Below are 20,091 nucleotides of genomic sequence, written 5' to 3'. Positions count from 1 at the left end.
TTTTCAAATGCTTAATCTTGTTATCCCGTTGATAGAATTTGGAGAAAATGTTTATAAGTTTCAATTTTTGAAAATCGTTTGCCAACTTCTGAACTAATCGTTTACATAAACTTCCGAACTAATCGTTTAATCACTTTGGAATGCTGATGAAAAGTTCTGATCAATTTCCCTTCTGAATTAATTATGGTATTTCCCACTGGCTTTAACCATACGTGACTCGTCCGACAGTAAGAATCCTCTCACCAGAATTTAAAATGTGCCATGCAAATGGATTTTGCTCTGTAGCATTAAATTGATTGGTTTTACAGAGTCTATCACAGTGGCTTCTGATGTGGAAGCCATGAAAGAGCTCAAGAGCTCAGTGATCCCAACTTCTCTTCCCGCTGGCGCATGGAATCTCTCTATTGATCCATGTGATGCATCATTGAGTTAGTATTTCACCTACGGATTCTAGTGCGCCACAAGTCTAGCTAAAGTGACAAAGATCACTCTGGATTCCGCCGGTTATAATGGCAACATAACTCCGACCATCACCAAATTAACGAATGCAGGATTCTGGATCTCTCAAATAACTTTTTCGAATCCAATTTTAATTTTGTCGAATCAAACAAGTTTGGAATAACAAATCCAAAATAACAAATTCCAGATTAACAGTTTCAGAATAACAAATTCCTAATCCTGTAGTCAAATGAGCCCTGATTTTCACAGATTGAACTTAAGTCATTTTCACTAGAGGAAATATTTCATCAAAATCAATATCTTTTTTCTATGCAATTGTTTTTATGTCATGTCCCTAATTTTAATGTTATAGTTAAATTAAATTGATTAATTAGTCTTAAAAATTAAATTAAATAATAATAAAGGGTCTTTAATTAGTTAATAATGTGGGGCCCAAATTAATAAAATAATGAAATAATTAATATATTGTCGATCCATATTTGTAAAATTTCTAGTTGCTTCTTGGAGACCTTTATAAGGTGATGGCTAGAAATTGCAATTCATCATTGATTGTATTTTATTTTTCTTTGTATTTTCAGAGGTTGAAGATTGGAGGTAGTTTGTGCACAATTTTGAAGGTGTAAAATCCTCCCTATTTTTCCCTCGCAGTTTGGGTGGTTCGGCAGCACCCTATTCTGTGGTTGGAGGTATTGCTTAGATATCTCATTATATGTGCTTGAATTGCTAGTAGTCATCATTGGTGACTATTTGTATCTCCTCGATCTTGTCCGATGCATATAATCATGTACTATCATTATTTGGAATGTATTTGTGTTGCTAATATTTTTGCATCTATCTTTGTTTGATGGGTATTTTGTGTAATTGGCATTAAGTTATATTCTTAACTCGCATCTGGTTGGTGACATCAAAGACACATTATGTCATCTAACATCATTATGGTCTGCTAGTTAGTCGTACGATTTGTAGCTGTCTACCATATAGCTACCCTCCATCCCTTCCATCATATACTATACTCCAACCGCTATACAATCTTCATCCACACATACTATACAAACTCCACACTTACCTACCATATGGTCCACAACCACCATCTTTGTATAGTTCACAACTATACCATTCACAAACTCGCAATCCTCTTCAACAAAATTCTCTCCTCCACATACAAAAAATCAAATTGTTCACTTGCAGACCTCATATGAACATAACTATGGCACAAGGAGTTAGTGTTTGAATGAAATGTTACCGTGGTATCAGAGTTGGTGGTTCTACTAGCTTGTTGGGAGAAATCAGATTTTGGACATGGATCACACTATGAGACCCAATGATGCCAAATGGTCTCTAGCTGATTGGAAGATAATTTGTTGGTCAAATAATCCAAAAATACTTCAGCATGCCAACTGTTGGATGGTCAAGTGCAGGATGATATATATAAGGGGGTTGGCGACATCATTTACCACAAAGACATAATCTATTTGGTACTGTAGTCCAAGATGAAGGCAAGGATTTTGAGGGAAGATACTTTCACAAATACCATCGAACCAATAGTTGATAATCAACCTGATGGAAATATGGGTTCTACTAGTGACCCTCCAAATAAGCAAACTCTATTGGTAGTTGTTCAGCATCTTGGTGATGCAGACTCGATCGAGGATTGTTTGTAGGAGCAATCTCTACAGTTGGTTCAATATGGAGTTTACCCTTTGATTAGACCCCATGCATACATGATTGGCATCTCTTCGTGTGAGGGGAAGCCTCATGGAAACTATGAGTTTTATGTTAGCTATGAGATCCCTAAAGAAATTTATGAGTATGATGATATGAAGGATTTGAATCTGATCATTTGAGGTGTTTCAATGGGATCCTAATGACTCTGGCATGACCATGTTTATATCAGAGTGGTGCAAAAAAAGCTTGATGGATATTTACTTTTGTCACTTATATCTAAGTGTGTGTATGTGATCATGACGTGGCATAAAGACTTTAGTAGATACAAAGATCAGTGTTCACACTTAGTTCGAGATCTGAGCTGCAATGGGCAAGTCATTTATTGATAAATTGCTTGAGGGAAGACCATCTTTTAGCAACATGGATTTGTAATGTCCCCAATTTTTAATAAAATGTTTTAATTAGGTTAATTAATTAAATGATCCTAAAAATTAAATATCTCAAGGACTTATTTAATAATGGGCCTGAATAATAAAATAATAATTAAAGTTTGTCACTCAAGGTTCTATTTGTAATCCTTCAGGAAGCTTCCTCAAAGCCTTTTATAAGGCCAGTTTGTAGGTTGTTGTAGGCATGTGATTTGGATTATTTTTATTGTATTGTGAATTTCTATTGGAGTTCAGTATTGTTTGTCATTTCAGAAGTGGTAGATCTTCCCTACTTGGCTAGTTCACTTTTAGTGGGATTCAACCCTCATCGTATTTTGATTGTCTCTATTACTTTTCTTTGGACCTAGCACATCTGGAGCTCCATCTTTGTTGAGAATATACTTCTATGTTTTGGTAACAAATTGCATTCATCTCTCATCTTCGAATCAAGATCCCCTTCAAACCAAGATTTTCCTTTGGATTGAGATAGCATTCAAATCGAGATCCCCTTTGGACCAAGATTTTCCTTTGGGTCAAGATAGACTTCAGGACAAGATAGCATTTGGTTTGAGATTACTTTTGGATTGAGATAGCCTTTAGGCCAAGATCGCCTTCAGATCGAGATTACATGTGGACAAAGATCACATTAGATTGGATATCGCCTTCGAGATATTACAACAAAGTAATATAAAGAATCAAAATGGGGTGAGGGTTGAACATTAAAAACCAAACTAGCCAAGTAGGAAAGATCTTCCACTTATGAAATGACAAACAATACTGAACTCTAATAGGAATTCACAGTACAATAAAAACAATCCAAATCACATGCCTACAACTTATAAACTGACCTTATAAAAGGCTTCAGGCAAGCTTCTCAAAGGATTACAAATAGAACCTCGATTGACAAACTTTAATTATTATAATATTATTAGGGTCATTTATTAATTGAATCAATTAACTAAATAAGTCCTCGAGATATTATTTAATTTTTAGGATAATTTAATTAATAAATCTATTAAAAATATTTTATTAAAAATTAGGGACATTACATCCAAGTCCTAAGCAATGATAGGGCTTTAGGGCCTATTTGTCCACTAGTTGAGTTCTACAAGGAGAATATTTACTAGATTAGTGAAGAACTTTTCCAAGTTTACTTTGAAGCCATAAATAAGTAGAATTTGGGTAAGGAAATTAATTGTGGGGTCATAATCCTTATCCCAAAGGAAAGGGATAAAAATATTATTAAGAATTAGAGACACTATTAAATATAAAATTTTGGTTGAAATGCTTACACTCGTAATTGAAGAGATTCTTTCCAATATGATTAATGCAACACAATGAATTATTGTTAAAGACTAATACATTATTGAGAATGTTCTAACTTGCTTAGGTCCAAGATTGGGTCAAGGAACCCAATCAACAAGTTTGTATGGTTCTATTGGATTATGAAAAGCATATGATATAATATAATTTAGATTTATTTTTATGATGATTGAGAGCCTAGGGTTCTATAGATTATATTGCAAAATGGTGTGGGTGGAAGTAAATGGTACCAAGTCACATTCTTTTGAGCTTTCTAGATTTGCAAGGCAATGATTCCCTCTTTTCATAGATTATTTGTAATTATAGAAGATGTCATGTTCTATCTTCTAAGAGAGAAGAATCTCTCTCCAAAAGTTAGCGAAGTTACTCTACCTAATGGGGAAGACCTTTCTAACATATAATTTGTTGATGATACAAAATCATCATTCAACTAGATGAACCAAATGTTTCTAATCTAATGATTAAGTTGATCCTATTCTGTGAGGCTTCTTAGACCAAAGTTTCCCTATCAAAATTAGTTATGTATGGTTAAAAGAATCATCCCCCAACATGGTCTCATAAATATTTGTTAGTGTTATTGCTAAAGTCAGATTAGTAATTGATTAATATAGAATTAATCATAAATTCTATATGAACTACATTATACGAAACCTTAAAAACTCCCCTACCTTTTCAATTAAACTTTTTCCTCATTATGTGTGTGTGTGCACATGCATGTGTTTTCCTTTTAAACTTATTTATCACAAATTTCTTCTTTAATGTAAATATAATTAACATTAAATTTGAAATAGAGTAAGATTGGTTCAATTGATTAGTCTTAAGCTTTGTTGTTATAAAATCTAAAGTTGAAGCTAAAATACAATATATTGTATGGAAAAATACTCACTATAAAATAATAAAATTATTGTTGGAGTTTTGACTCCACTATTAAATGTTTGTTTTGTCACAAATTAAAAAACATTAAACATTATTTCTTCTTGTGTAAATATGCTCAACAAATTGGAAAAGAAATTTGATCATTATTCCCATTATACTTAATAAAAAATTAAGTTGAAACTGTTAAAAGACTATATTGTTCTAAGAATCTTATCATCAATTTTTTAAAAATATATTTGGTTTCTTTGATGTAAAGTTATTTTCTCTAATCGATTCCCTCATGCATCAATGGATATGAATGGTTTATTATTTAGTATTATTTTACAATGATCCTCTCTTCTTAGTCTAAGGTAGTAGCATGTGCTTGATACTTTTGGGAAAAGTGACATCTATCAATTTGCACTTGTATTATTTCAATCAAATATGTTATGTTGAAATTCTCTTTATTGTAAAATTTTGTTGGAGTTATAGTTAAACTTAAATTGTTGGAGTTATAGTTAAACTTAAATTGCTCCTTAGATCCATGTCTTGGAAGACATCTCTATTGTACATTATTTCTAAATTTAATATGTACATTTTTAGAAAAAGAAATAGAAAAAAGAACTCTTTCTACACAAAAATAAAAAATAAAAAATTTTACCCTTAAATTTATTATGTTCAACATTGGAAGACACTTTCACAAATCAAACACATATATGTGTAATGAACTCAAAGCTATTGTATCTCTAGCTAGTATAGGAAGAGAATCCACTAGTTTAACACTTTAATTTGAGGCTTCTTATAATCTTATGTAGAAATATTAAATCACTCCCAATTTTGTATGATCCCTAACTAAGGTTCCATCAAACATGATGTCACGTCTATATGTTTTTTTTGTCAAAGTGTCCAAAAATGTTTTAAAAAGGCGAGCCACACTTACACATTAAGTCATGTTTTCTTAGTGCATCACATTAAATTATATTTTATTAGTCTCACTTGAATAATACAAATTATTACTGTACTACATGCCCCTCACAAGGAAATACTAAGTTCCTTTCACCATATGTAGATCCAAAAATAAATTGTGGATATCTTGAACTATTTCTTTACTTTGCTTTATTAAATCTAAAAAATACTTTCATTCAATAATAAATATCCAAAAATAAATAGTTGATATCTTGAACTATTTCTTTCCTTTCCTTTCTTAAATTTGAAAAACTTGTTTCATTCAATAGTAAATAATCATTAACAAATAATATAGAAATTTAGAGTTATAAGATTTCCATAATCTATTATATTGCAATCAAACTTCTGGGTACCTTCCTTTCTTAAATCTAAAAAATATATTTCATTCAATATGAAATAATCATTAACAAATAATAAAGAAATTTAGATCTAGGGGAAGAGACCCAATAGCCATGCAGGCTAACTTCATGCACCTTGATTTCCTAATATGTACGTCAAAATTTTCTAATTTTTTGATGAACCTCTATATGTGAGTGAAGAGTTTAAAGCTAACCTTTTGGATTTTTCACATTTATGGAGCTTTCCTTAGAACTTGTAGAGTGCGAAGTGGTCTAAAAGTGTCATTTTCAAATGTTTGCACATAACTTGCTAGTTCGAACCTCCCCAATGAACATTATGTTTAGATCCAAAAACATACAATATATCCAATTAGTAATTATTTTTGTGTCAACGAATGTTCACTTTATAATGTGAACCCATGCAATGTAGAAAAGGCAGCGAAGGGGTTATTTTAATTAAAACACTTTGTCCCTAGTGGTAAACATAACCCATCTTATTACACCCATCTAAGCACCCCACTTAACCACAACTAGCCCTAAACCTAATCACCTTGACATGTGAAAATGTTCACAAAATGCCATAATAATACCTATGGTTAACCCAATTTCTAAGGTGAATGAACCCTAAACTAGTTCATTTTTGTTGTGTAGAAGTCACTTGCAAAGCTCTTGCTAATGCTTCCTACCACTTCCATCTCTTCCATTTTGATCAACCTTGTTCTTCTTTTGCATTTGAGGCAAAAAATCACGAAGAAGCAATATATTGTCATTATTTATCATTCACTTAGTGTTTACATGATTTTCTTGTTGTTTTTATTGTATATTTAATTTTCTTAGCTTTGAAATCATTGCATGTGATGTGATTGAAAGAAATGATTAGATGTCATGCCCAAAAATTATGGCCAAACACACCAAATTTTTTTTTTTTTTTTTTTTTTAAAATTTAAATTTATTTATTTATTTATTTATTTAAACTTAAGTGCACTAAGTTGACACGGTTAAGTTCACATGAAACAAGGATGCCAAGAAGGCGGTTACACGAACTCTTAACAATTCAATTGATTCAGTTAACAACTACTCTTATTTAATTAGAAGACCCAATTAATTAATAGATTTAATAAATCCCTTTAAAAGATTTACATTCTTAGAACATTAGTAAATTTCCTTAAATACAATTTATTTCAATTTTGCATATGAATTAGTCATCAACTTCGACAAAGGAGTAAAAAAAAATAAAAGAATTCCTTCAATCTATGAGTTAATCTGGATTGCATGTCCCTACAATTGACATAGGTCAAATTTTAAACTATATAATTCTGATGATTAAGACATATAAATTTAAGCTACATTTTACTAACCCCGAAAATAAACTTCTCATTAAGAATTGCTAAACGAATAATTAAACTCAATCAAGTAATCCTTAATTAAATAATAATTATATTTGCATTCACATAAATTAACAATTAATGTTACAAATTAACAATTAATAAATAAACAGATAAAACTTTTTAGAAAGAATCTTTGATTAATAATATTCATTAATTATTGAATTCGTTAAGTAAGTATTATTAAATTTATAAATAATAATGAGTAGTTAATGAACTTCATTAATACACATTATAAATTAAACTAATAATTAAATATAATAATAAAAAAAAACTACTAACAACTATTTTTAACTAAACTATATTAAACGGATTTTAATTCTAACAAAAAAAAAAATTTTAAAAAAAAATTTAAAAACGTGCGGCCCCACGCATTTATATGCGTGGGGGATCCCACGCAATATATGCGTGGGCCTCACGCATACACATGCGTGGGGATCCCACGCATTTAAATGCGTGGTCCTCACGCATGTGTATGCGTGGGGTCTTCCACGCGTACGAGTACTGGAGCCGCCGGGTACGAGCCGCAGGCTCTGCTCGAAATTCGAAATTTTTTTTTTTGTTTTTTTTTTTTTTTAATAATTTTTTTAAAAAGTTGTGGGGTTGCATTTAATAAGGTAGGTCGCCCCACCCTTTGAATACTTATAATAAGAGGGTGATTTTTTTTTTATACTTTATTGACTGTAATAGAGGGGTCTCTTTTTTTTTGCCCATACATTTTCCAGCAAGTTTGAGCACCTACAGGCCTCTATTTTTTTTTGTTGGAGTTTAAGTCTTTATCAAATTCTCCATTGATCTTGAGACATGGGTGTCAATAGATTGGTGAGTCTATACATTGCATATTACATCTTGAACACAACCATACATTAATCAAATGATTTGCTTATAACATTTTTATATACTTACTTTAGTTTCTCTTCCTTTGTGGTTGGATCAATACAATTCTATTTTCTTTCACATACAAATGCAACAACTGTATATGAATCCAAGTTTATACATAATGCAACTAATTACTCTATGAGAATGGAAAATAGAAAGGTCACAATGGATGTTTAAATTCTCTATAAATTCATATGCATATATTTTCTCCATACCATTCTAATGTCTATTTGAACTCAGCCTTTCCTAACATAATTCCTTCATATTCAAGATTAACGTTCAACACTTTCAATACATCATACAAGATATATGATAACTCAATACATTTTTTTCTTTCTTTCCTCAATACATTCCAAGGCTTGAGAGTAAATAATATAGTCTCAACACAACCAAAATTCTCTCTCACATATCCCTTCCAATTTTTTTTTTTTTTTTAATTTTACTTTCATCACAATAACATGCATGAACAAAAAGATGGTGGAATTGGCTATAACAAATTTCACACAATGAGAAGACCATTTAACATACATTACGCAAATTTTCCAAAGAAACATGGGAGCAATGCAAGGAAATTCTCATAATCTCTTTTTTTTTCTTATTATTCATCCTGGTTCAAAGGCTCCACTCGAGAAAGAACCAGTAAGAAAACCCGAGGTCATTGCCCAATACTTCCAAGTTTCCAATCCATTTTACATCATTTTACAACTCAAATAAATCTCTACAAAATTCCAACATGTGCTATCTTCCAAATAACTTCAAATTACAATAAAGAATAATGGGGAGGACTAAACTGAAACAAGGTGGATAATCACAACAACATCAATTCAAAACATACACCCCAAACCCGGTTTGCACAATAGATCCATACATGGAATCAAAATAAGGGGGGAGGTGGATTTTCCCAATGGGAGAAGTCAATCACCATTCCATTACATGGCCCTTTCGGGGCTTCAATTTTAAGAATTTTCATTCTATTATAAGGCCCTTTCGGGGCTCCAATCACAAGGGTATTCATTTTCTCTTCATACACATGATTTCACAACATCAATAAGGAAGGTGATGAAAAGTAGGGGCCCATACACCCTACCCTTTTTCCCTCCTCTCACCATGAAAGGAGACTCTCACCAATGAGGTCCAACTAAAGCCCTACCCCCATACATGGCCACTTCTTCCCTATCCAAGGGTGAGTGATGCCATCACAATCCCCATGAAAACTCAAAGAACAAGGTCTCAACAAAGCAAGAAATGAAATCCAAAACAAGATAAAATTCCCTCCAATATCCTCCCAATACACACAAACATATAAAGACAAGAACCTTCACAATACTATAAACAAGATTCACACATGATCAAAAAAAAATGAAAGCTAAGCCCATGAGAGAGGAATTCCTACCTCCACAAGTGTTATGGCAACAATGGAAGTTTTTGAGAAGAGCTTCTTTCCTTTCTCCTTCCTTCAATCTTCAAGCTTGCTCTCTAAAACTAGAGATTGGGTAACAACCCTCCACTACTTCCAAAGTGCCTCTAAATAAGAATCTACTTAACTAGGCTTAAGGTAAACCCCTTGGTGGAGTCAAGGTCACCAACCTATGAAGTGACAACCAATTTCGAATTCAAGCAAAGATGGAGTGTTTGAGTGACCATAAAGGTCAACCAAGGAGACTTGGGGAGTGGAAAACACTCCCAACCCAAACCCTTACCCCTAGGGTACTTAATTTTGAAGTTTTTAAGACTTAAGGATTTAATATGGACAATAAAACTAGGGGAAACAAACTACCAAAAAAAATACACCTTAAAGATGGACTAGGTAAAAAAAAAGAATATAGCACAAAATAAACATGGGGTTCAGCTTTTGTCTTCCCATTGGATTTCCCGGCTAAATTTCCTGCACACTCATTGCACACATCAGTAATTCGAGAAGCACATGTATATACATATATAAAAATACGCATCAACAATTTCATGAAATTTAAAACATCCATTCTTCCATAATCTATTCATTCATCTCATTCTACTCATTAAAATTAGAGATTCAAAGTGTTAGTTTGCATTCATTCATTTTATCAGCATATACGTTATAAAACATTAAACTATAGAAATCAAATATCTGAAATAAAGCATCATACATCATAATCAGCAAAATAATGTTCAGTGCCACAAATAATGCTCTGACATATCGAGCCATAAAAAAAAATAGAGTATCATCGAGGCTAGGATGGGTTGAGGTGGGGCCTCACATTAGAGGAAATGGTAAAGAAATAATGTAGATTGTTGATATAATCATTTGTTTCATGTTGTGATTTTTGTGAATGTGTAAAGTATCTTGCAGGTTCAGGCTAAAATATGGGGTTTTATCTACATTTATCATTGTCTTTGACATATTAGCTGAAATCATTTCTTTTAGTACATTTTAATCATTGTTTGCTATTCTACTCACAATATTTTATTATTTATAAGGGGTTCATGGGGGTGTTTAAAGGTTCTATTGTAGGTAATAATGTCAAAGAAGGAAATCATGAGGCACGAAAGGAAATGAAAATTTGGGGTTTTTGCAAGTTTCAAAAAAAATAGTGGAAATGTTAAAGGATTTATTTTTAATGATAATTTATTTTCAGTCAAGGGTTTTTTTAATGACTAAATTATGCTGATAGTTGCATGTTTATCTCATTCTAGAATTAAATCATTGAATGCATGGCAATAGAGAGAAATAATTGGTTAAAATGGTCAAGCAATTGTGTACATTGTCGATAAAATATTTAGTTGGTTTTGTGCTTTTGTGAATCTCCACATTTTCTTCCTTTTCTCAACTTTGATATGGGGGTTTCTTTGTGTTTATCACTGTTCTTTTGATACTTATCATATTCATCTTCTTTTGAGAAATTTTTCATTTCCTATATGGGCTATTCAAGGGTTTTTGGATCATAAGTTGTAGAAAATTTTCAAAAACAAGGAAATAATAAGAGGAAAGGGGAACTGAAAAGTTGGGATTTCTGTTGGTTTAGAAAATATTAGAGGATATGTAATAGGAAATTAAATATTTGTGTTGTTTTATGCATTAACGTAGGGTTTTTGAGGATTTATATGTTTTGATTTTTGTATGTATTAATCAATTTGGTTTTAGAATATTGCATGTAATGTGATAGAAAGAAGTAATTAGAGGATAAGGTAAAGACATTGTGTATATTGTCAAATAAATCATTTATTTGACTCAACATATGTAATGATAGTCATGTAATATTTCTAATGATTTTTCTATTCTCATAGTTGTACGCTTCAATATTTCCCCTTCAAATCATTGCATGTAATGTGATAGAAACAAATAATTAGAGGAATTAGTAAAGAAAATGTGTACATTGTTGATTTAATCATATGTTTGACTTAGTATTTGTAGTGATACTCCAATGTTGTTTCGAATGATTTTCCTTTGCTCATTATTCTATGCTTCAATCTTTCCACCTTGAAATTATTGCATGTAATGTGATATAAAGAAATAATTAGAGGAAATAGTAAAGAAAATCTATATATTATTGATTTAATCATATGTTTGAAAAATAATTTTTAATGATGCCCCAATGTTGTTTCAAATGATTTTCCTATGATCATAGTTGTATATTTTAATCTTTCTACCTTCAAGTCATTGCATGTGATGTGATAGAAAAAAGTAATTGGAGAAAATGGTAAAAAAATAGTGTACATTGTTGATTCAATCATACTTGCTGTTGTACTATTTGTGTATCTCCAAAATTTCTTCCACTCTTCATTTAAAATAAGATAATTTATTTGTGTTTATCATTGTCTTCCACATACCGTTATTCTTAAAACTTCAGCACCCACAGATGCTTCCCACCACCCAACTTTGCAATACTTACCTAACTTGTGTCATTTCTTAATTTGTCTTTCATTTGTTTGATGCCCTAAATATACTCATTTTCATACCTCTATTTGATTGCATTACCTCATTCAAGTAACTACTTGGATAATTAGGTTTTCATCATTGTATGCATTGTTCAATTGACATTTATCGTGTGCATTGTTAAGGTGGCATTGCCTATTTGAATAGTTAAGTTGATATTGATTGTATGCATTGTAAGTTGACATTAACTGTATGATTTATTAAGTTGAAATTGATTGTATGCATTCCTTAAGGTACCATTACTTGTATGTGTTTTTTAGTTCATATCCAATGTATGCATAAGTATAAGAATGTATCCATTCTTCAACTCACATGCATTGTATGGATTACTTTGGGTTTCAATCTGCTACTTTCCATTTTTCACCTTTACATTCTTCCCATAACAAGTTTACATTGACTTGGTGTGACCATGAATCTATGTTGTGTGTCAAGCATTTTTGTATGCGATTAAATGATAACCTTCATTTTCTTGTCATTCAATAAGTGTTTCAGTTGAATTTTGTTCGTTGTTACTTGTAAGCCAACTTCTCTTACTACTCAAGCATGCACAACTAATGATGTAAGATTCACCAATTGAATTAAATTAAAAATATGGACTTGCATGGTAATTGAATTTTTAAAAAATAGATGGAAGCATATAAAGAAAAAGAATACATAATAAAAACTTGAAATTTGGAAGCCATCGCATGAACAAACATTAAATGAAATTCATTAAATGAAAGGACTAATCACTTCCCATTACAATCCATAGTTCAAATTGACTAGTCATTTCTAATATGAAAAAATTATTATAAGAGTGATGCAAGGACAAATTAATTTCTTTAAAAATTCCTTTTCTAAAGACTCCTAGATTATTCTTTGTAGTCTGCAAATTCTCTATGCTTGTTTAGGTTGGCAAATTCTCTGCAATTATTCTTTGCAGTTTGCAAATTCTCTGCACATGTTTCTTTCCTATTTTAGTAGCTCGAACGCATACTATTTTCCCAATTTTACTACTTGTTATGTTTATTTTTTTCCCAATTTGACTGCTTGTATCACTAACGTATTGCTTCACGGTCATTATTGACACATGCTGTAATGTATATGCCCTTTTTTACTCTACGTTCCATCCTGCTTATTCCCTGTTATTGTATGCTTAATGTGTGCTCTCATAAAGTTAAATGCAAGTAAATTTTCTAATTTTACATAATTGTACATCTAATACAAGGTCAAGTCTCAATTTTACTGCTATGATTACTTATTGTCTATAGTTTCTAAATACTTATGGTAATGCTTAATGTATGCTCAAAACTATACGCCTTTTTACATCTTCCTTTAGTTTTCTAATGTTATCACATTACAAAACTAATGTTTTAGATTATGGTAAAAGAAAGTTTTGAAGGGACCCAAAAGCCTTTACAAAAAACTAAAGATAAACATTAAAGCACCACTAGGTTTTACAAGGACCTGAAACCTAAAGTTTAAAACATCAAAACTAGGTTTTACAGGGACCAGAAACCAAAAGTTTAAACCATAAAAAATGACTAGGTTTTACAAGGACCTGGAAACTAGAGTTTTAAACATGCTAGAAAGAAAAAGGAATAAACCAAAAAAACCATCCAGACCAACAACTAGCACAGCCGTTTGACAATCAACACCTACAATAGCTCTTTGATAATATTCACCATCTCTTTACCTACTTTTGTAGTACTCTGGATAATGTCAGTCAGATAAAGAAAGAAGACCCCCAAGAGCCTTAATAACCTTTTTCCTTGTGCTCTGCCTGGTTCTCTTACTAGGCCCACCTGGACTCCCCATCCCAGCATTACCAAGAGACATTATCTCCTCATTACTCTTCTTACCCAAATTGGCTACCACTGGACATAGACTAGAGGTGACCTGTTCCATTTTTTGACCACTTCCCTTTATAAGTTGATGAAGGTCTTGTTTGTACCGTCTAAGCTTACCAAGGATGTTACTAATTTGCACTTCCTTCTAGGTTCTCTTGGCATGTTCAACATCCAATTCCTTTTACATAATCCCCATTTTCTTCTTGAGAACCATTATTCATTATACTGCCAGGAATCACTCTAAAGAGAAGTCTCTTCTTTAATCTTAATAGTGTGAAGAAAGGAAAGTTTAGCATCTTGGGAATCATCCCTCCCATCAACTGCATTCCTAGGCTCAGAAGTGGTCATAGTATTGATTTGGGTATCGGTATTAATGTCCATATTCTCTATCCTTTTCACCATTAGTCTATCTATTATCCTTACCCACAGGGCCTTTTTCTTCATTCTCCTTACACGTATCCTCTTCCATTTTCTCCTCACTAGCATTATGAGATGGGTGATCACTCTATTTATCATCATCCTCCCTAAGGGATTTTGACTTGACATTTGAGTCTGTATTTCTATCCTTACTTCCTTCCTCATTATCTTTATCAGTAGACACCCCTTTACTCCCAGAGTAACCATCCAGGTTAGAACTAAGATCCCCCATTTCCATTTTCTCATCATTGTCTAAATTCTTAGATTCAGTAATTTCCTCCACATGTTTCTTAGTCCTCTCCTATTTGAAAACCTTCTCACTAGCACTAGCCCCTTCCTCCACCTTAATTCTCTTAGAGCGAGGCTCACTTCTAGACCCTTTCCTTTTCACAAAAATTGGAGAGGGATTTATAGCCTTACATTTTACAATAGTTTCCAATAAGTAAAATTAAACCTTCATGAAGCATAGGATGAGACTTTTTCTTTCTATGTGCATAAAGGCTTAGAAGAAGAGAGTATTTTGAAAAAAATGGAAAGGAAATCCTATCTTTGTGCCTAAAATGATTTACGAAAACAAAGTGAAATTTATGGACTCTCTTAGCCCTACCATTGAGAATAAAATAATCATGGATACATGACAACACATCCCTCTAGATAACTTTAATTTGATTCAGTTCGTAGAAATCCCCATTTTTCTCCAAATTCTTCTCTTCAGCTTTCGTCTTTAAAAATTTCTTGAAAGCCACATTGGAGATGCTAGTATCCTTACTAAATTTGATCCCCTCCATACTAAGCCCCACAACCTCAACAATAAATTCTTCAGTCAATTTCACCGTGACCCCATGCAAAGTTACCCTATTTTCAAACTAGTTTTTGAAGAAGGCTTCCATAATATGAGGTTTATACCCATGGAGTCTCTCATTGTAGGCCATCACATTACCTTTTTGTAATATTTCCCACATAGAGACCTTAGCCTTCCATACCCTACAATTGCTCAACTCTTTCTTTCTTGGTTCCCTACCCATCTCAAAAACTTGATAATCTCTATAAAACACCAGAGTAGCGAAAATCAGACAAGTTAATAAAGTATCGAAGATTACCACAAAACTAATAACTTTACTTATGTGCCAAATACAAGTCATAATAGTAGAAAGGTACTTCCTAGGGAATCTCAAACTGTCCTCCATAAACCCACCACTCTTCTTCATAAAATTTCCAATCTTAGGAAATCTTTCATTCTCTAGCATATGTCCTATCATAATTAACAATCACAGTCAGCTCCATGTCCTTGCATAGGTCAGCATGACACCTCAACTTGCTTTCCTAATAGACAACTTGGTTGGCAATCCAATCGACAACAGAATTACCCTCTCAAAAAATATGGGAGAATATAACTTTATCAAATTTGTTAATAAGGTTTTTGATTTCTATAATACTTGCTTCAATAGTCCAAGTAACCGGATTCTTGTTATTGAGCATATCAATAATGCTAAGAAAATATCCTTCCATCCAAAGATTCCAATACCTAGTTTCCATAGCTATCCTCATAGTATATAGTGTTGTCATTGCTTCAGCTTTATGGCTAGTAGAAATCCCAATAGGGATAGCAATAACATCAATAATTCTACTAGTGTGGTCCCTCAATACCCCTCGACAACCAGCTTGTCATGATTGCCTTTAGCAGCACCATCATAGTTACCTTTAATCCAACTCATAGGAGGAGATTTCCATTTAACATTCAGCCTCTAATCATCAATTTTGATTTTATAACCTTTAGTCTACACAAGATTATTGATTTGGAAGTCATCACTAAGTTTTCTATGAGAATTGAAGTTTTCCTTGATTGCTCTAATTATTTTATGACGAAGAACCCACTTAGGAATTTCTTTGTCTCTAAAATTTCTATTATTTCTTTCTTTCTAGATTCCCCACCAGAGATGGGGAAGAGTAATTTTCCATAGAAAACTAGTGTTAGTCTCCTTAGACAGACATGTCCAACTCTGGAAGCATTAACCAATATTATTCTATTGTACCCAATCTAACTTCCAGTAGTTAAGGATGTATCTCCAAACTTTTTGACTATAATTGTAATTTAAGAAAAGATGATTTATATCTTCATAGTCCTCTTTACATAGGCTACATCTATCAACCACATTAACCCCTCTTTTTGGAAAATTATCCAAAGTTAGAATTTTGTTTTGAAGCAAGATAAATTTTATTTATTTATTTTAGGAATGAGATCTTTAATCCAAGATTTAGTCCATAAAGGTCTAAATCCTTTTTCCTCATTACTAAAAATAGAGGAGACTTTAAAAAAACCACTTGATTCAAAACCCCAAGCCATTATATCTTCAATATGAGGATAAAGGCTAAAGGCATTCAAGATTATACTATAAAAGCCCTTATTACTTTCAACAAGGTTAACCCATTCATTATTAATCTAATATTTCTCCACAAGAATACCAAAAGTCTATTTACATCTATCAATAAGAGTTCTATCCTCATAATCCTCAATCCAAGGATGATCTAGAATCCATATATCATCCCAGAACCTGATATTTTTCCAATTACCTACTTGCCGAAAATAACCTTTGATTAAAATGGTTTTAGCTCCCTGCACAACTCCTCATTACAAAACTAATGTTGACAATGAGTACATTACACCATTGGGGATTTGTTGGGTATATTAGTTTTGTAATGTTCTCAATGACTACATTACAAAACTAACTTTGCATAGTGCATAGTTACTTATGCGATGTATTCTTTGACAAAATATACTTGTCAATCTACTTTAGTTATTTGATGCCTTCATATTGAAACTTATTCTGTATTCATGCAAGTTTCCAACTACCATGGAGCACATTAGTGAGATAGTTTATTATTGTCCTCAATGACTACATTAAACAAGTAGGTCTACATTTTACATAGTTAGTTTTGTAATGGTATCAATGATTACATTACAAGACTAACTCTATATAGTGTACAATTAGTTTTTCCATGTACTCACATGTCTCACATTATTGTTATATTTTGGTAATGTTTTCAATGAGTTCATTATAAGTCTACCTCTACATTTTTCACAATTATTTTAATGATGCATTCTATAATGAAATGTACATGTCAATCTACTTGTGTTATTATCAATGTCTTACTTATGCAATTTTCTCAATGAATACCAAGAATTATGTTGATGATTAACATATATTCAAAATTATAAGCCTATTAAAACCTTACTATTATTTCCTAATGTTGTTAATTAGTATATTAAAAAACTAATGTTGTCATAGGGCACATTACAACATGGGGGCTTTGTTGGGTTTATTAGTTTTCTAAGTTGTCAATGAGTGCACTGCTAAACTAAGTCTACATATGCATGATTAGTTATGTGATGTGTTGAATGATGAAATGTATTGACCATTCTCTAAATTTATATTTGTTGTACACCAAGAATTCACATACTTGTCTTTATTTTATAATGTAATCAACGAGTACACTACAAAACTAGGTGTGAATTCTGCACAAATAGTTTTATGATATATTCTACAATAAAATGTACATGTCAATCTTCTTGTGTTCTTATCAATGCACTCTCATATTCCAAAATGTTGTTTTTCTTTTGTAATATTTCTAATGAATACCAAGTTATTTCCTATTCATTTATATCACATTATCATTGAGTTCATTTCAAAACTAAATGTACATTCTACACCATTAGTTAGATGATGTATTCACCGATGAAATATACTTAACTCTTCATTGTGCACAAATGATATCTAATGTACTCACATTTTTGTCTATGACTATAATACAAAACTAATTCTACATAGTGCATAGTTACTTATGTGATGTATTCTCTGATGAAATATACTTGTCAATCTACTTTAGTTATTTGATGCCTTCATATTGAAAGTTATTCTATATTCATGCAAGTTTCCAACTATCATGGAGCACATTAGTGAGATAGTTTATTATTGTCCTCAATGACTACATTAAACAAGTAGGTCTACATTTTTCATAGTTAGTTTTGTAATCGTATCAAATATTACATTACAAGACTAACTCTATATAGTGTACAATTAGTTTTTCCATGTACTCGCATGTCTCACATTGTTGTTATATTTTTGTAATGTTTTCAATGAGTTCATTATAAGTCTACCTCTACATTTTTCATAATTATTTTAGTGATGAATTCTATAATGAAATGTACATGCCAATCTACTTGTGTTATTATCAATGTACTCTTAGATTCCACATTGTTGTCTTATGCAATTTACTCAATGAATACCAAGAATTGCGTTGATGATTAATATATATTCAAAAGTATAAGCCTATTAACACCTTAATATTATTTCCTAATGTTTTCAATTAGTATATTAAAAAACTAATGTTGTCAATGGGCACATTACAACATGGGGGCTTTGTTGGGTTTATTAGTTTTCTAAGTTGTCAATGAGTGCACTGCTAAACTAAGTCTACATTTGCATGATTAGTTATGTGATGTGTTGAATGATGAAATTTATTGAACATTCTCTAAATTTTTATTCATTCTACACCAAGAATTCACATTGTTGTCTTTATTCTATAATGTAATCAATGAGTACATTATAAAACTAGGTGTGCATTCTACACAAATAGTTTTATGATGTGTTCTACAATAAAATGTACATGCCAATCTGCTTGTGTTCTTATCAGTGTACTCTCATATTCCAAAATTTTGTTTTCCTTTCATAATATTGCTAATGATTACCTAGTTATTTCCTATTCGTTTATATCACATTGTCATTGAGTGCATTACAAAACTAAATGTACATTTTGCACCATTAGTCAGATGATGTATCCACCAATGAAATGTACTTAACGCTTCATTGTGCACAAATGATATCTGATGTATTCACATTGTTGTCTTTGACTATAATACAAAACTAATTCCACATAGTGCACAAATTGATGTCTTATGTAATCATTGATTTCATGTACTTGTCAATCTAGTTGAGTTGTGATTATTGTACTCTATGATTGGAGATTGATTTGTACATTTGATAATTCAATCAAGTAATATGAATGATTACTATTTTTTACTTTTTTTAGGTGTTCTATATGAACATAAGTTTCAATATTCAATGTTAGGTCTCTTGTCAGGAGTCGTTGGAACACCAATGCTCCTATTTATTGCCTAAGATGAAAATATAAAAGATTCTAGTGTCTATCTTCTATGAAAAAATGTAGGTGACCCTCATCTACATTATGGGGTCATCTATGAGCTTTTTTTTTTATGTGCTTCTTAAAGTTATTGGTAGAATTGACTAGATGTTGGACTTCTTCACCCAAGTTGTGGTTACATCAAACTAGGAAAAGTTGCTAAGGGCATTAATAATATTAATCCTCACAACATAAATGGAAAACTAAGGCATATTTTTTATTTTCAAAGAGAGGGTTCTCAAGATCTTATGGTTGAAGCATGAGAGTATTGGAAATATAGATAGATTAACTGAGAAGGGGGGGGGGGGGGGGGGGGGGGGGGGGTGAATTAGTTACCACAAAAAAAATCGACAGATCCCTTAGATGTCTGATAAAACTAGTTACTGTTGTCACTGGGTAAACATATAGAAAAATGTTGTAACTTGGTAGATGCAA

The sequence above is a fragment of the Cupressus sempervirens genome, chromosome 8 (genome assembly GCF_028749045.1).
Source record: "Cupressus sempervirens isolate cs-2001-9-10 chromosome 8, ASM2874904v1, whole genome shotgun sequence".
Lineage (NCBI taxonomy): Eukaryota > Viridiplantae > Streptophyta > Pinopsida > Cupressales > Cupressaceae > Cupressus > Cupressus sempervirens.
Note: the sequence above shows the minus strand (reverse complement) of the source record.